Raw genomic sequence first — 16229 nt, 5'->3', positions numbered from 1 at the left:
CTGTATATAATCCATTCCCTAACATTCTTGTATATTCTGTACAATCTGTATAATCTGTGCATATAGCTCTCATATTTATATTTATACACAATATCTATATCTCTTGCTATAACCCCTTATAGTCCATACATACATAGTCTTGTACATCTGTAAATAAATATTTATATCTCGTAGAGCACTTCTGGATAGATGCAAACTACATCTCGTTGCTTGTACTTGTGACAGTGCAATGACAATAAAGTTGAATTCTGTTCTATTCTATTCTATTCTATTCTATTCTATTCTAAAACTGAAAATGTCCTGACTTGTGCTCAGCTGTCTGAATTGTAATCCATTAAAATGATGGAAGGTCATCAGAAGTTTCTGTTACCTTAAAAAAAAAAACGGTCAAAGATGTAAAATATTCAGTGAAAGCAAACATTACTGCTGATTTGAAGTCATTCATTGTCCAAAAACCTGTCCTCCTCATTCCAGCTTTTCTTTGGAGGTAATGATTGCTAACAATAATCAATGATTTTAACACATTAATTCTGATCTGGAGTCCTGCTTCACCTCCTCTGATGACGTCATCATCCTCAGATGAAGCTAAAACACTATTTTTTATTAAACAATGAAGATGTTCTAGTGTAAGTAAACTTTAGATAAACTTTTAATAACGTCGCAAGTGACCAGCTGCGATTTGACCACACGGTGGCGCCACTTCCCACCAAATTCATTGAAACAAAAGCCCACGTGTGTATTCTGTAAACACAAACTAATCGTTTTTAAATTACAGCCCAAGGAGACATTTATAAGTTACAAGAATAACAAAGAAAGACATAAATAAATGTAAATATCGTTTATGTTGTCAGTAAATTCTTCAGTAATGTTTTGGGTCTGAAGGTGATAATGCAAAAAGCTGAAACCTCAAAGGTATTTATTTACAAGATGCGTCAAGCAGCAGCAGCAGCAAAACAGGAAGCCACATATTTGGTGCAGCATCTGTCAGCTTCCTCCAGCAGGTTCACACTTCGAGCGGCTCAGGCTGCTCACACTAACGCTGCTGCTGCCGTCAGCCTCCTCCAGCCTCACTGCCACGCCCTCCAGGTTTATCTCTGTGGAAAAGTGATCCGGTGAGAACAGTGACATGCTAAATTGGGTAATTGTTTTCAGATGTCGTGATGTCTGACCTCAACACTCATTAACTCCTGAAGTTTTGGGCTATTTTTGGAAAATTCCTCCTGAGAAAAAAAAAATTCCCAGATTCAGTCAGAAACAACTCCTGAGCCAGAATGCTAAAAATAAGTTTGAAAAGCTTTTGTGATGGACTGAAATACGCCACTTACACCTGATTAAATAAATCCATCCATGAGTCACATCAGTGTTTTAATAATGGGAAATATGGAGAGTCGATGTAAAGTTGGTTGCTGAAAACTGACAGCTGCAATGATTTCTTTAGGGACCATTTTCTTCAGGTCTTTATTTAATGTGCCGGGTTTAATAAGGATCTGTACCACACTGGATCCTGTGGTATTTGAAAACCTTTCAACAGTTCCTCAGGTTTCCTGGTTCTCACTCCTCACATCAGATTTTCTTGGGTTGTTAAAGCTCAGCTACATGAAAAAGACAGCTAAGCTCAAGAGATGAACCAGAGTCGTGTCATCAGATCTTCAGGATCGGTTTATTGTGATTTATCACATAACACAGATCCAACAAGTAGATTTCAGTTCCAACAAGGTAATTCCCTGGGGGAAAGAGGTTTGCCACTTTCTCTTTAGTCCAAAATTGAAGCATGAATTACAAACCCAGTTCCTATAGAAGACCTGGATGAAGCTTCAGAAAACCTGAAGAGTGTAAAGAATATTTCAGAAGATCATTCTGGGTCTTTGGAACTAAAATCTGAAGATGTTTTACTCTTGACTGGATGGTGTAAACTAAAAAAGGCCTTTAGTAAGAAGTCAGTTGTTAGCCTGCGTACATAAAGTTATCACCGCTGTGTGACAGGAGGAGCCGTTTCTTGCTTTTGCTAACAAACAAAAGTTATTCCTCTGGAAGGTACAAGGAACGAAAATAACTGAAACTAAAAAATCCTGTGGAACTACATGAAGACCGCTTTAAAGATTACAGCAAAGTTTTGCTGCTTGGAAGGAATATCCATATTTCAACCTTCATAAACAACAGCCTGTGATATTGACAGAAGAGTCTTCTCAGCTCTGTGATGTTTGATGGATTTCTTTCATGCACTGTTGGTTTTAAATCTCCAGCAGAATCTCAATAAGACTCAGGTCTGAGATTTAGACCGATCTGCTCCATTTCTGTCTCTCAGTCCTTTCCCTGATGGATTCCTGTGAAGTTCTGGATAACTGGGTGCTGCATGGTTCACCTCGGCTTCAGCTTTGATTTTTGTCAGATGTCTCCCTCTGATACAGCAAAGTCTTCTTGTGCATTTCTTAAAAATTAGTGTGGAGCTGCAGACCAAATGAATCCCATTAAAACACAAGCTGCCTTTCATCTGACCATGGGTTGTATTTCTCTTCTTTTTATCATTCGTCTCGTTTTAACGTGTTACTTTCTATGGTTGTTTTTTACACGTTGACCTGAACTCCTTGAAAGAAGAATTGTTTCTCATTTGGACTTTCTTGGTTGAAAAAGGCTGATTAAAATAACTAAAGATAGATTTTAGAGTCACCTGCCCAAACCACAACGTTCAAAAAGCCCAACTGTTTCCTCACTCTTTCACTTCTTTAATATTTTTCTGGTTATTTTTGGCCCAAATCAGTTGATCTGAACTTTCTTCTTTGCCTTTCTGTTTTTATTCTTTGTGTTTTTATTTCTTCTTTCATTCATTTTGCATCTGCAATCATGTTCCTTAAGGTCTGCATTGACAGACTGTCCATCGAAGACAAAGGCAGTGATATCAGTGTCTCCAGCATAAATGTAAGTTTATAACATGAAGATTAATATGACAAACCATAAAGGAAGAAACTCAGGAGAAACACAGCCTGCGTGACTGATCTAACAGAACGGCACATTTGACTTTGATTCACCACAAAGATTAATGGAGATGCCAAAATTTGAAATAACTTCCTCAATTTTGTAAAAAAAAAAAAAAAAGTTTTCAGCAGGTTTTTGGCTTTTCCAAAAATAAGCTGATTGAAGGGGAGATGGAAGTACATTTGCCAAATAAGTTCTGACGTGATGAGCATTTATCTCACATGAATGACCAGCCGTGTCCACCTGCTTTCGAATCACAGTTATTCTTCCTGCATGTCTCTGGACTGATAGAACAACTTCTGATAGCAACACATTCCTGAAAACCTTCCTCCATTTTTCTGCAGTCCAACACTCCGTCTTCATTTGGCTCAGGCACTGAGGAAAGTTTTCTACTTTCTGCAGACTTTGTTGGTAAAAAACCTACAGAAAGCTTAGAGGGTTTATAGCAGTTTGTTTTTTTGTCACTGTAGACATTTATTGATGTGATGAACAGGCGATAGACCAATAAATAAAAAGTAAAAACAACAGACACTTTATGCTCACAAACAACAGTGTGATGCCATGGCTCCTGACTCACTGCTAGAGAAATCTGCACAAACTCTGTCATGTTCACATCCGTCAGCTTTGGATTGTTTCTTTTCTTGAAGCAAAGATCCAAAATATTTCATAATTTCAGAGCAAAGTGGACCAAACAGACTCTGTTCTGGTGAGTTCAAGTTTTATTAAATGCTTACCTGTTTTCCAGGTTAGGTGATGTTTGGGGAAAGAACCATTGCTCACTCATTTTTCTGTGTTATTGTCATGTAGTTATGTATCTTTGGGACATTTTCCCTTTAAAAAAGTCTCATTGTTAAGAGAAGAACTTATTTTCTGTTAGAAATTGGTCCACAGAGTTGGAGCATCTAGAGAACACACATAAAGAAATCACTTTCTGTTGTAGAGAGCAGTGCTCTTAAATAACTTATGCTGCTTTCATTTTAATACCATAGCCACGATTTTTAGTTGTTTTACCAAAATATAGGAATATTTTCAGAAAAATCTGGACTGATTGAGATTCCAACTAGATATAAAATGGATCAGTTTGGATATTACGTTTGCTGTGCATTTCCACTGAACTGAATGAGTGTACTATAGATAAATAATACACAAAACCACTTTTTGTGCAAAACAAAACCAGCTATTTGTTGAGCATTCCCAAAACCTCCATCCGATCTAACAGGGTGTCCTCGGCATTTCACAGGACTTTATGTCGTTACGTCCGTCAGACTGAAGAATTTTCTCTCAGGTGACTTTGAATTTAAAGAAAAGGAAAAGCCGGGGAATCACCAACACCTCTCTGAGGGCCAGATGAATGTGAAATCAGAAGAAAAGGAAAAATTTGCTGTAATAATTGTGTCAGATGAAACATTTTGTTGCTCAGTTTGATGCAGGTATTTCCCCAAACTCTGCAGAGAGAACAAACTGCTCACATCAGACCAAACTCAGAACGTTCCTCAGAAAAGGAAGAAGTTTCAAATTACACAACTTCAAATGAAAAACAGACAAACAAAACAACATAGACGAATATGAATCAGGAAGCAGAGAATATGTTTATCCACTGTTAGTTCCTGAACTGAATAATAAAAATTCGCTCAGCTTCTTCTAACCCTGAAGACTCTGGAGCTTTCAGCACATTTCCTCTTCTGCCTCCAGCCTCTGTTGATCCCCTGCTGCTCCTGTCAGACCTCTCATGACATTTAAATGACACTAAAAGCAGAAACGCTCCCTGCTCAAATATCACCCTACACTGTGGACTCAACACAAAGCTGTCCTTTCAGAAAAGCAAAAGTTCAACTCAATTTTCAATTCAGCTTATTTATAAAGCATTGATTCACAGTGGAAGTCATCTCAAGGCTCTTTGGGAAAAACACAAAATGTACAAAGAGAAAAATGTATTTAATCCTCTACAATCATACAAACTGTATGGTCATTTATTCATCTGACCTTTACTTAACTAGCAGGTTAGTTATGAAGGGCAGATTCTTACTTACAGCAATGACTAGGCAGGGAAAAGAGGGGAAAACACAAACAGCACACAGTTCGAATAAACAAACAATAATTATACTGCTGAGGTCATAAAAACAATAAAACAATTCTGTGACATAAACAGAAAAAAATGTAACAAAATAAAACAAAATAAAAAGCGTTCAGCTTTACTGCTTGTTGAAGTTCGCTCCATAATGGAAAAATATTTCTCCACATTTTCATTTAATTTTGGAGACACTGAGAAGAACAAACACAAACCAAAGGATTTTCCTTTAACGACCCGTAAACTGCAGAGTACAGACAGAGAGACGTACAGCAGAGGTCAGGTCATGGAGGGAAAAACATAGATCTACGTTTAGAATAGAACAGAACAGAACAGAACAGAATAGAATAGAACAGAACAGAACAGAGAATAGAACAGAACAGAACAGAACAGAACAGAACAGAACAGAACAGAACAGAATAGAACAGAACAGAACAGAACAGAACAGAACAGAACAGAGAACAGAACAGAACAGAACAGAGAATAGAACAGAACAGAACAGAACAGAACAGAACAGAACCGAATAGAATAGAATAGAACAGAACAGAACAGAACAGAACAGAACAGAACAGAACAGAACAGAACAGAGAACAGAACAGAACAGAACAGAACAGAGAACAGAACAGAACAGAATAGAATAGAATAGAATAGAATAGATATAACAGATATCTGTTAACAGATAATAATAATATTCTGTGCAGGTATTAGGAATAGGAAATCACTACAGTAGAAAATTGGGAATAAAAATGGAATAAATGTCTTTTGGACCAAAGTTTTTCTCTCTGAATCATGTGGAAGTGTCTTACTGTCTCCAAACCTCATTACGCACAGCAAACATTTCTACTCTTTCATCATCAGTTGTGGATAATTATTCCAATCTGTAAAATGTTTCCTTTCAGACGCGGCGAACAGCATGGAGTTGTTACGTTTGCAGCAATCCCTCCTGCTTTACGGCTCTCCTATGTTAACCAACAAACTAACAACCAAACATGGAGAAGCAGCTTTCAGCTTCTATGAACCACAAATCTGGAACAAACTTCCAGAAAACTGCAAAACAGCTGAAACACTGATTTCCTTCAAATGAAGGCTAAAACCCAGCTGGTTTGATTTTAACCATCATAAACGAAAATCGATGATTTCTATGATTTCTATGATTTCTATGATTTCTATGATTTCTATGATTTCTATGATGGCTCTCATCAAAATGTGACGTTTGTTTCTGGTTTTCTCAGTTGTTGACTGGAGTCGTTTGTAACTTTGTGTTTTTGTGGTTTTATGAAGCAAAGCATGAAATATTCTGTACAAGTATTGATGGAAGAATCATGAACTGTTGTTGTTTGGAGTTTTTTTGCTCAGGTAATAAATGTGACCAAGTGATAGAAGGCCGAATAAATGATTTACTTTACATCAGTGCAGAATGTCAATGTGAAGGTTTGAGAGAAGTAGAAGATGGACAGAATATCTAATATAATCTAAACTGTTTTTAATATATAAGTTCAATAAATATTTTTGTGTTTCTAAGTTCTTTAAACCATCTGTAAGTAAATGTGGTCCATTAAAAAAACCTTCTACACCTTTGTCTCCTCCCCACTGAACAATCTCACAGCTAAATTATTTATTATCACAGATAAAGTCAGCTGAGGAGATAAAACTGGAGGTTTAAACGTTTTAATTCCTGCCCCCTCAGCCAGATTCGACGGACCGAAAGGAAAACGTTGCTGCTCCAAGCAGAACCTCAGTGGAGGAGAAAAACGGATCTACAGCCAGTCCAGCTGAAACCATCACCACCAGCAGCAGCAGCTGGTGTTCTGGCCACATAAACATAAAACTGAGTCAGAAATCCTTTATTAATGGTTGTGGTTTCAAACACTACAGGCAAAACAAGCGGACTAAATATTTCTCTTCATTTTAACCATTAGAAAACAAAATGGATATATAAAAAGCATTAATGTGTATTTGGTTAACTGAGCTGCCTAATAAAGCTAATAAATAACTGAAACTTGTAAGTTTTACTGCTTCTTTATGAGCAGAAACCATTTCTGATGTCCAGCCTTCTGCTGCTCTGCATCCTGGACGGCCCGGTTCAGGAGGCAACTGGAAAGTGATGAATCAGTGATCAACTTATTTAATGAGTTTGCATTTTTAGACTCTTAATTTACATTTGAAACAGGAGAGAGAGAGAAAGAAAAGAACTTGAACTGTGAACGTCCACAGTTCCTGCAGAAAACAGAAGATGAAGTTGGTGAAGTGAAATCAGGTTCATGGAGTCCAGCGACACGTCTACCTGCTACAATGATTTCTGAACAGAAACCTGAGCAGGGAAACTTGCTGACAGGAGAAACTCTCAGATTGTGGTCACTGGATGAAAGAGGATTTAAAAACAAGAAAAAATGCAGGAAAACACAGAAACTCTTTTGGCCAGAACAGCAGCAGCAGATCTCTGACAGCCGAGACTCAAACAGACAAAGTTCTCCTTTTCTCCATCTGCTTAATGGTTTTAGTTTCCATGCAGGCTCAGTTTGGACGTCCAGGTTCCACTGATGGTCCCTGAAGACAAAATAATAATAATAATAATTTTTACCACCTTTAACATGAGCTGTCATTTAAAAAGCAGATCATTCTCAGCTGCTGTGCATCAGGTGCATCAGCTGGCCGCCTGCAGCGCAGAGAGGAAGATAATCGCTTCTTGTCTTACTCTGAACGCTCCTTTGATTCTCAGCTTAAAAATGGACCTGCCTGAATTAGTCCCTTTACCCCCTCAGGAAGCCGAGACATCATCAGCTGTCACTCATTCCTTTTTGCAGGAAGCAGACATGAAATCATTTTGTTCCATCACATCATCTCTACTTGCCTCTCTGCAGGAAACTGCACTTTCAGAGGAAAGGGAAACAAAAGCCTGTCCTGTCAGAATCCTAGCAACCATCTGTTTGGCTGGTTGCCAGCGTGTTGATGTGCAGAAAGTAGCCCTGCAGAGGACAGTGACAGGAGCTGCACAGTTTTTGCATGTCTTTAACACTGCAGGAGCAACTCTGATCTACATTAAGATGTAGAGCCGCCGGGTGAAGAACCTGCTGCAGTAATCAATGTGACTGAAGGTAAATGAGTGTCTCTGATGCTCATCCAGGTTAGTCCTCTAACCCTGGAAATGTTGTTCAGGTGATAGAAGGCCGACTTTGTAAACTGTCTTTATGTGGCTCTGAAGGTTCAGGTCAGAGGTCAGCCTGATCTCTGGTTTCCAGCTGTAGTAACTGAAGCTGTGGTGACTCCAGACCGTTCCTGTTTAGGCCCAAAGATAATAACTTCAGTTTTGTTTTTGTTCAGCTGCAGAAAGTCGTGACATATTGTCACATCAGTTTGTTCTAAGATTTTGTTCAGTTCTTCTTCTTTGTGGTTCATATTGTACCACAGAAAGCACATAAATCAGTCCTGTGGTCTCCACCTACCTGCAATAAAATTTCCCATCAAGTCGAATAACATTTTCATCTTCCATCCATCTGTACAGCTTATTGGAACATGCAGTGAATGTTATGCAACATACATGAGGCTTTATCTAATCACGCAGGGTGAGATTTCAAATAATCAGGATTTATTTAACTTGTACCTTGCAATTACTTTATGGTAACAATCAGATTGCGTCAGAAAATAGCCTTTCTTCCGATGCTGCACTGTTGCAGGGTTTCGAACAAGGAGTGACTCAGATTACAAAACCTGTTGGTGAGCCACTGGCAAAGTCACTGAGATCAGACTGGAAAACACACCGAGGGCAGGACAGGAAGGAGACACGCCCAGAAACACCTGAGACAAAACAGAGGCAGGTGTGACGATTAAATCCATACCAGGACGGCCTGCAGAGATCAAACACAAAGCAACACAAACAAACTTATTTATGCAGCACTGAGTCACAGCAAATATAAACTCTAACAGTTCTCTGGTTAATTCAACCCAGATCAGCTGATCATTAACTTTTTACCAGATCAATAAAAAGTTATTTATCTTAGAAAGCCGTGATAATTATTCCTCAATCTGAGATTAAACAAGAACAACCAGTCAGTGTCTGCTGTCAACGCCGCAGAGTTTCAACTTACACACAAATTAAACTCAGAAGAAAGAAAACCAACAAGTACGCAAAGTAAATAGCAGATATATCCAGGCAATATGGAGAGTAGTAGGAGAAAGTAGTCAATGGTCACTGTAAGCCTCTTCAAAAAGAAAAGGTTTTGGTCTAGTCAAAGACTCGATGTGACCTGCTGGGTTTCCTTAGATAGAAACTTTTTACAGTACTTTGAATGATGAACTGATCATACTGTACTGTTTGATAACTTGGATCAATTGGAATGATTGAATTGAAAGGATTTTTTGTAAAGTGGCAGAAACAACTCATTTAAATGAACTGAGTTGAATTTAAGTGAATAGTTAAAAGTAGACAGGATGTCTTTAAAGTAAAAAAAGGAAAGAGAGAAGAATGTTGGTATTGTAGGAAAACCTGGAGGTCTGTAAAAGACCCAAAGAACAGATGACCAAAAAAACATAATTTCTGAAGTTGGAAAGAAAAGGTGGACGAGTGGCAAAGAGTTATTCATTCATAACTCCACTATTGTAAAAGCTTTAACTTCACGTGACTGCCACATAAATTGGTTCTAATAATGGAAAAGTTACAGTTTTCTGCTGTAATCGATACCTAAAAGGGAAGTAGATTGTTGAGTGAACCTGGTCTTTGTTCCTAAATACCAGCTTCTGGTTTTCAGCTCAGACTTGATCCCTCTACGACAAACAGCAGGAGGGGGAGGAAGTGTCAGAGCTGCTTTTGTTCAGGCGGCATTAATGGCCCACTACTGCATCTGTGGCGTCGTCACTCTCCAGGTTGTGAAACGGGAAGCGACCAGCGGAGGTTTCCACGCTGCGTTCTGGTCACTGCTGAAACAAAACCCAGATCTCTGAGGGACCCAAAAGTCTCGTCGCTCTGCTAATACTTTACTGATCCTCCGTTTCAGGGCCTTACAGCCTCCAGTCCGCTCGGTTGGACTCTGTCGGCATGTCAAGCCAGCCACAGATGTTCTACCTCATTTAGGGAAGCTGTACTTTGACAAGGCCGTTTACAAACCAGAAGTTTCTTCAGCATTGATTTAGATTTATGTTGAGTGTAAAAAACACTAAAATCTAAGATGGAGCTGTTGCTTTTAATCCCTACGGACAAAATTTAACCAAAATCGATTTGAAGACAACAAAGATTATGTCAGATTATGATGCTGCCACCACCGTGTTTTACCCTCACTGACAACTGTGGCTTCACCTAAAGGCTGGAAACGAGAAGCAGGCTGGAAAATCCGACCGGATTAATCAGATTAACTACATTTGAATACAGGAAGGAAGGATCAGCCAGTTTGAGGTTGTTGACATCCAATCAGAGTCCATCCAACTTCTTTCTTTCTTTCTTTCTTTCTTTCTTTCTTTCTTTCTTTCTTTCTTTCTTTCTTTCTTTCTTTCTTTCTTTCTTTCTTTCTTTCTTTCTTTCTTTCTTTCTTTCTTTCTTTCTTTCTTTCTTTCTTTCTTTATTTATTTATTTATTTATTTTTTAATTTTCCACTCCACCTGATTTCATTTTAATGTTTTTTGAATCACCTGAACCAGCATCTCCATGTGTCATTATGAAAGTCAGGAGGATATGACAAGAATAAAACTGATCTATCAGTTTTATTCTTGTTTAACTCTCCTGAGCTCATCGTCCCTGACAGGTGCAGGAGAGCTACAAACAGCTGAAAGAGCTTAAACCTAATTTAAAACTGTATTTAACTAAGTTTTATTTCTTCTATTTGATTGTAGTGTATGGAAAATTCATACATTTTCAATACACTGATAAGGGATTGTATTGTTATATTCTTGGTGGAGGCCCTTTGGCTTTTCCCTACTTCATCTGTATTTTTAATTGTGCAAACTAAACTAAACAAAGTTAAAAACTAAACTCCACTGATGTTATTGAGTTTACAGCTCCTGTTTTATTAGAAAGACCGTTCCTGCTGCGTTCGTCACACTTCTGCTCCACACAAAGGGGATCCCTATTGTTTGCATGATAAGACTTTTGTCTTTTAAACGCAATGGTATAAGGATGTGGAAAATATATGTCATCACTTCCTCCGTCGTCGTCGTGAGAACGCCGCTCAGCTAACCTCAGCTCATGTTTTTAGGGTCTACTTCCTTTATTTACTACTGCCCTGTTTGCATACATCAGAGTTTTTCTTAGTTCAAGGAAACATTCAGACTTTCTCGTGTCCAAGCAATGAGACTCCATCGTTTACTGAGTGGTAAAAAATAGAAAACACGCTCCCTTCCCTCATTGTCTTCAGTAGAGGGTAAAAGCTTGTTGCTGACTGTTTCTTCAAACATGAATCATGAAAAGGTCAGAGAGAAAACACTGTAATGTCACTGCTGTGTGCATTAGTCACCTCTCAGAGTGACAGAATCTAACCAACATGAAACTGAAGACGGCCCCACTCGGAGTGGAAACGCCTGACATACAGTAGAGAAGCGGGTCTCTGCGGTCCTGGTTTACTAACAGGTGTGCTGATGACCTGTAATGAAAGTGTCTGCGGTGGCACGCAGGTTGGACCTTCTGCACCAAAGGAGGTCAGGTCTCCTGACATTTACTCTGTTTATGAAAAATAAAACATCTCGTTGTTTTCTAAATGTTCTGAAAGGATTTGTGACAGCGGCAGTTCAGGCTAAAATTATTCATACGCTTGGCAGATTTAGCTCCAGATTAAATCCTTTCTCTAATACCAGAATTGGCTGCATATGGTAGCATGTTGGAGGAACTGTAGCGTTAGTTCCAACCAACAGAGGAGCAGCAAAAGCAAATGAGGTGGATTAGCAGAGCTGCCGATAACTAATGGTGTCAGAGTGAAAAATGGTCTCTGCTGTCTGGATGTTAACGACTCTTTGGACGATGAGAGTTCAGATACCATAAAGCTATTTTTGAGATGAATCTTTTTATTTAACCAAAGTTTTTCTTCTGATAGGAAACAAGCTCTGAAGTGACCCATCCGACCTCAAGCTAGAAAATGATTCCTTTTTGATCTTAATTTTCCATGGCAACCATGGCGGCCATCTTGAAAAAGCACAAATATCTTTGTAAAAATGATTTCTATGATTTCAATTGAACATGATTTGGCACTTTAAGAATTCATTGATTTTAAATATTGGCAAATTTAGCGCACAAATTTATTTTCCATGACGGCCTGAATTCTTCAGTGGCGAACATTTTGGGTTTTTTCCCCAAACAGCAAGAATCTGGTGACATCTGTGCCAAGTTAGGTTCTTCTATCCACATGTGAAGAATTTTGCTTAAATATTCAATTATTCAATGATCTGCTGGACTATAATATCCTCAATCTATGTACTTACTACTTCATGCTCAAGTACTTATCATTTTTAATCATTTTGTGGAAATAAATTTTCCTTTCTTAAAAATAAAACAAACTCAGATCAATATTTCTTTGGTTCCTGTTTTGATCAATATTAGTAAAGCAGATAATCAATCCAAAGCTAATACATGCTAAGGTGTATCAGCTGCTGACCCATATAGGTCCTCATGGTCTAAATGAAAATACTAACATGAAAAATAAAACTGTCAGCAGTTAAAAATTAAGTCATCTGACATGTTTCAGTGGAAGTTATCTTAGAACATTCTTTCATTTCAATGTTTAAATGTTTAACTGTCTGTAATTAAAAGTCTGAAATATTCAGGCTGATCAGACCTCAGCAGGGATTTCTGGGGCACAGAAAGTGTTAGTCAGATTTTCTGCCCAGGTGGCGTTCATGTAGCCGCCGCTGCATTAAGTTCAGCCTCACCGAGTGTCAGAAAGGTGCTAAACTGTTAGCGCATGCTAACAGTCCTGTGTTCAGCTTGAAAACAGGACAAAAAGTGAAATTGAGGAGAGTTTTGGTGCCAAATCAGATTCAGGTAAAGTTGACAATTATAACTTTACAAACTTTAACATAATAAAGATAAAGAAATCGAAGGAAATCAGTGCAGTTCATAAACTGAAGCTGAATCCAGGCTGCTTCATTGTAATTAAGCCCAGACTTCCTGCCAGAGGTTTGTAGGCCGCCGTGCTGCGGAGCCCAGAGGCAGCTGAAGCCACGCAGCTTCGCTGGTTGAACCCGGCTTTGACCTGATTTCGGCTCCGTCAGAGCCCACACACACGCTGCCACCGGCGCAGCGAATGATGACAGGGAAAACCGAACCTTTCTGATGTGGATTTGTTTCTTAAAGAGTCGACACCTGTGAGTGTGTCACCGAGGGAATCTGAAACTGACGCTCTTTGCACAAACAGGGCCTCCACTTCGCCTACAACTGGTTCCTTCCTACGCTTCCACTTCCCTCGCCGCGTCACGCTTCCCTTTTCCATCCCTTCCAGGTCTGATGTAATGTGTGGCAGCAGACTGCTTGGGCTCAGCTGTGTGATTACTGAACTTCTCTGGGATAAAAATGACGCAATCCTTGATAAAAATCTGCAAAGAACAAAAGAGAGCTTTTTTTTTAGGCCGTACTGATAACAACAGGCAGAGTTAGAGGACAGAAATACGTCAGCGGGGGCTTGGAGGAATGGAGAAGGGGGAAAGGGCAGGTGAATACAGCAGAGTTTGTGTCCAGCTCTGTTTTCCCCGAGGCCGATGAAAAGAGGGATTTGTGTCAGGGAGGAATCCCATGGGAGCCTGAGTCACATTCTGCTGACGACCTCTGACCGGGAAAACTTTTCTGTCAGGATTTACAGATCAGCCATACTGATACAAATGATTTCATTTCTACATTCTCAAAACAAAAGCGGTTGGGATGTCTCACCCTCCAAGGTTATGTGACAGCTTTTGTTTGAGAACATCCTAGAAAAATAAATCCCATCTATCCAGAGACTAAAACAATCACATAACAGTAGGTTCTCACCTGCTCTGTTACGGTTTCACGCAAAGATGATCTAAAACAGCTGCTGGAGCAACATCAAATATTAATAATTTAAATAATTACAATGATACATATACCATTTATTTATTGTTTTCTGAATGGGGGGACACTTCTGCTAATGCACTGTCAGCAGAGATCATTTTTCGTTTAGCATTTTTGCGTTTTTGAAGATGCTTAACAAACTTAGCTTCCTCTAAATTAATTTTTCCAAATAAATTCTAAAGTGCTAATTTACTGGGCTGTTTTGTAAACTTTCAGTTGAATAAACTTCAATATCGGTGGCAAAGTTTTGGTTAATGACAGTTAATGCAGTAAACGGTTTGAAATCTACTGAGGTCTTTCTGATCGAAGTCGAACCGCGTTTAGCCAATTAGGCAAAATTAGCAGCAGAGTTAGAAAAACTCAACAACTATAAAACTGAAACCATTAATCAAAGGTCTGTTCCAAAATAAAATCACTTCCTGCAGTCACTGCTTTACCATTTTAGCATTAGCTTTTTAAAATGACATGTTGGTATTAGCAGAATTACTGTAAATGACTAGAACTTCAGGATAGAGCAACCAACTTTAGCTATCAGTGCTTTATCCATCCATCCATCCATCCATCCATCCATCCATCCATCCATCCATCCGTTGTCTTCCGCTTATCCGGGGTCGGGTCGCGGGGGTAGCAGCTTCAGAAGGGAGGCCCAGACGTCCCTCCCCAGCCACTTGTTCCAGCTCCTCCGGGGGAATCCCAAGGTGTTCCCAGCCCAGCCGAGAGACATCGTCCCTCCAGCGTGTCCTGGGTTTTCCCCTCCTCCCGGTGGGACCTGAACTCCTCACCAGGGAGGTGTCCAGGAGGCATCCTGGCCAGATGCTTGAGCCTCAACTGGCTTCTCTCGATGTGAAGAAGCAGCAGCTCTACTCTGAGTCCCTCCCGGATGACTGAGCTTCTCTCTAAGGGAGAGTCCAGACACAGTACGGAGAAAACCCATTTCAGCCGCTTGTATCCGCGATCTCGTTCTTTGTGCTTTAAACTGGTAGTTTTCATCCTTAGAGCAAACACTGAGTAAACGCTACGGTCCAGTAGTCCAGTTTGAGCCAGCTAACTGCTGGTGAGTAGCAGTTAGCTGGCGCTGGGGGAGGGTGAGCGCTGTGCTTCTTTCTGCACCATAAAGCTGAAGATATCCCTGGTTACTTTTACTCTTTCTCTTGCACCTTGTTAAGGAGGATTTTTGTATACTTACCAGTGGTACAACCAGCTTGTCCCAAACACTAAAATACTTAGAAAACTCCACAAAAAGAAGGTAAAATCCAATAAAATGCATTTTACGGTTTCATTATTTCTGCCACTGGAAAATGTTTGCAAATCTTTTATTCCATATATTCTAAGAAAACCTGTTTCATTTAATATTTTTATTTATTTCCTCTGCTTTCACAGGACACGACAAAAAACGTTCTAAATGACGGGTGGAATTACAATGGACCTTACCAAGCTCCGCCCACAACCGACCCACCTGACCGCAAGTCTCACAAACAAAGCCTCAGCGCGTTGTTTCTATGTAAACATGACTCGATTAGTGCATCTGGATTTTCACAATATATCAGCTACTAAATGGACAGAGGAACAAGTTCCTGTCATCATCTGGGAGGAGGTTACTGGTTTCTCAGTCACAATCTGGTTGCAAACCTGAGGCCAGCAGGTGTCAGTCAGTTATGGTAGATCTGAACTTTGACCTCAATATGAGAAGCTACAGACTGATAGGAGGAACCAAAGAGCTCTGTAAAGGTAAAGGCAAATCTTCTGAAGTTGGGATATAATTAATTTAATTTCACATAATTACCGCGGTAGAAGCCATTTGTTTGTTAACATTTTATGAAATATATTTGTTCTATTTGATGTTTGTTGTGAATGACGTAAACTCACAAACGAACGAGGTAATTAGTCCAACGTTCAGAAACTACAGCGGCTGTAATGAGCCACAGCAAAGGTAAACAAAGGTAAAATAACCCGAACAGGTGATCAACTCAAAACCACTCCTACCTTTTTACTCTCTCTCTTTGTAGTTTAAGCACACCTGTTACCGTGGCAACCGCCTGCGCCCCCAAGACGAGCAAAGATTAGTTAAAAACATAACATTCAGTCCGTTACATATCAAGTTTCCAGGCTTGATATTTATTTCTCGATTATTAATCAGCGCTTCCCTGAACACAGCGATGGTTGACTGACTAGCTGTACTTGGTGCTAACG

The sequence above is a fragment of the Xiphophorus hellerii genome, chromosome 3, assembly GCF_003331165.1.
Source record: "Xiphophorus hellerii strain 12219 chromosome 3, Xiphophorus_hellerii-4.1, whole genome shotgun sequence".
NCBI classification, from domain to species: Eukaryota; Metazoa; Chordata; class Actinopteri; order Cyprinodontiformes; family Poeciliidae; genus Xiphophorus; species Xiphophorus hellerii.
Note: the sequence above shows the minus strand (reverse complement) of the source record.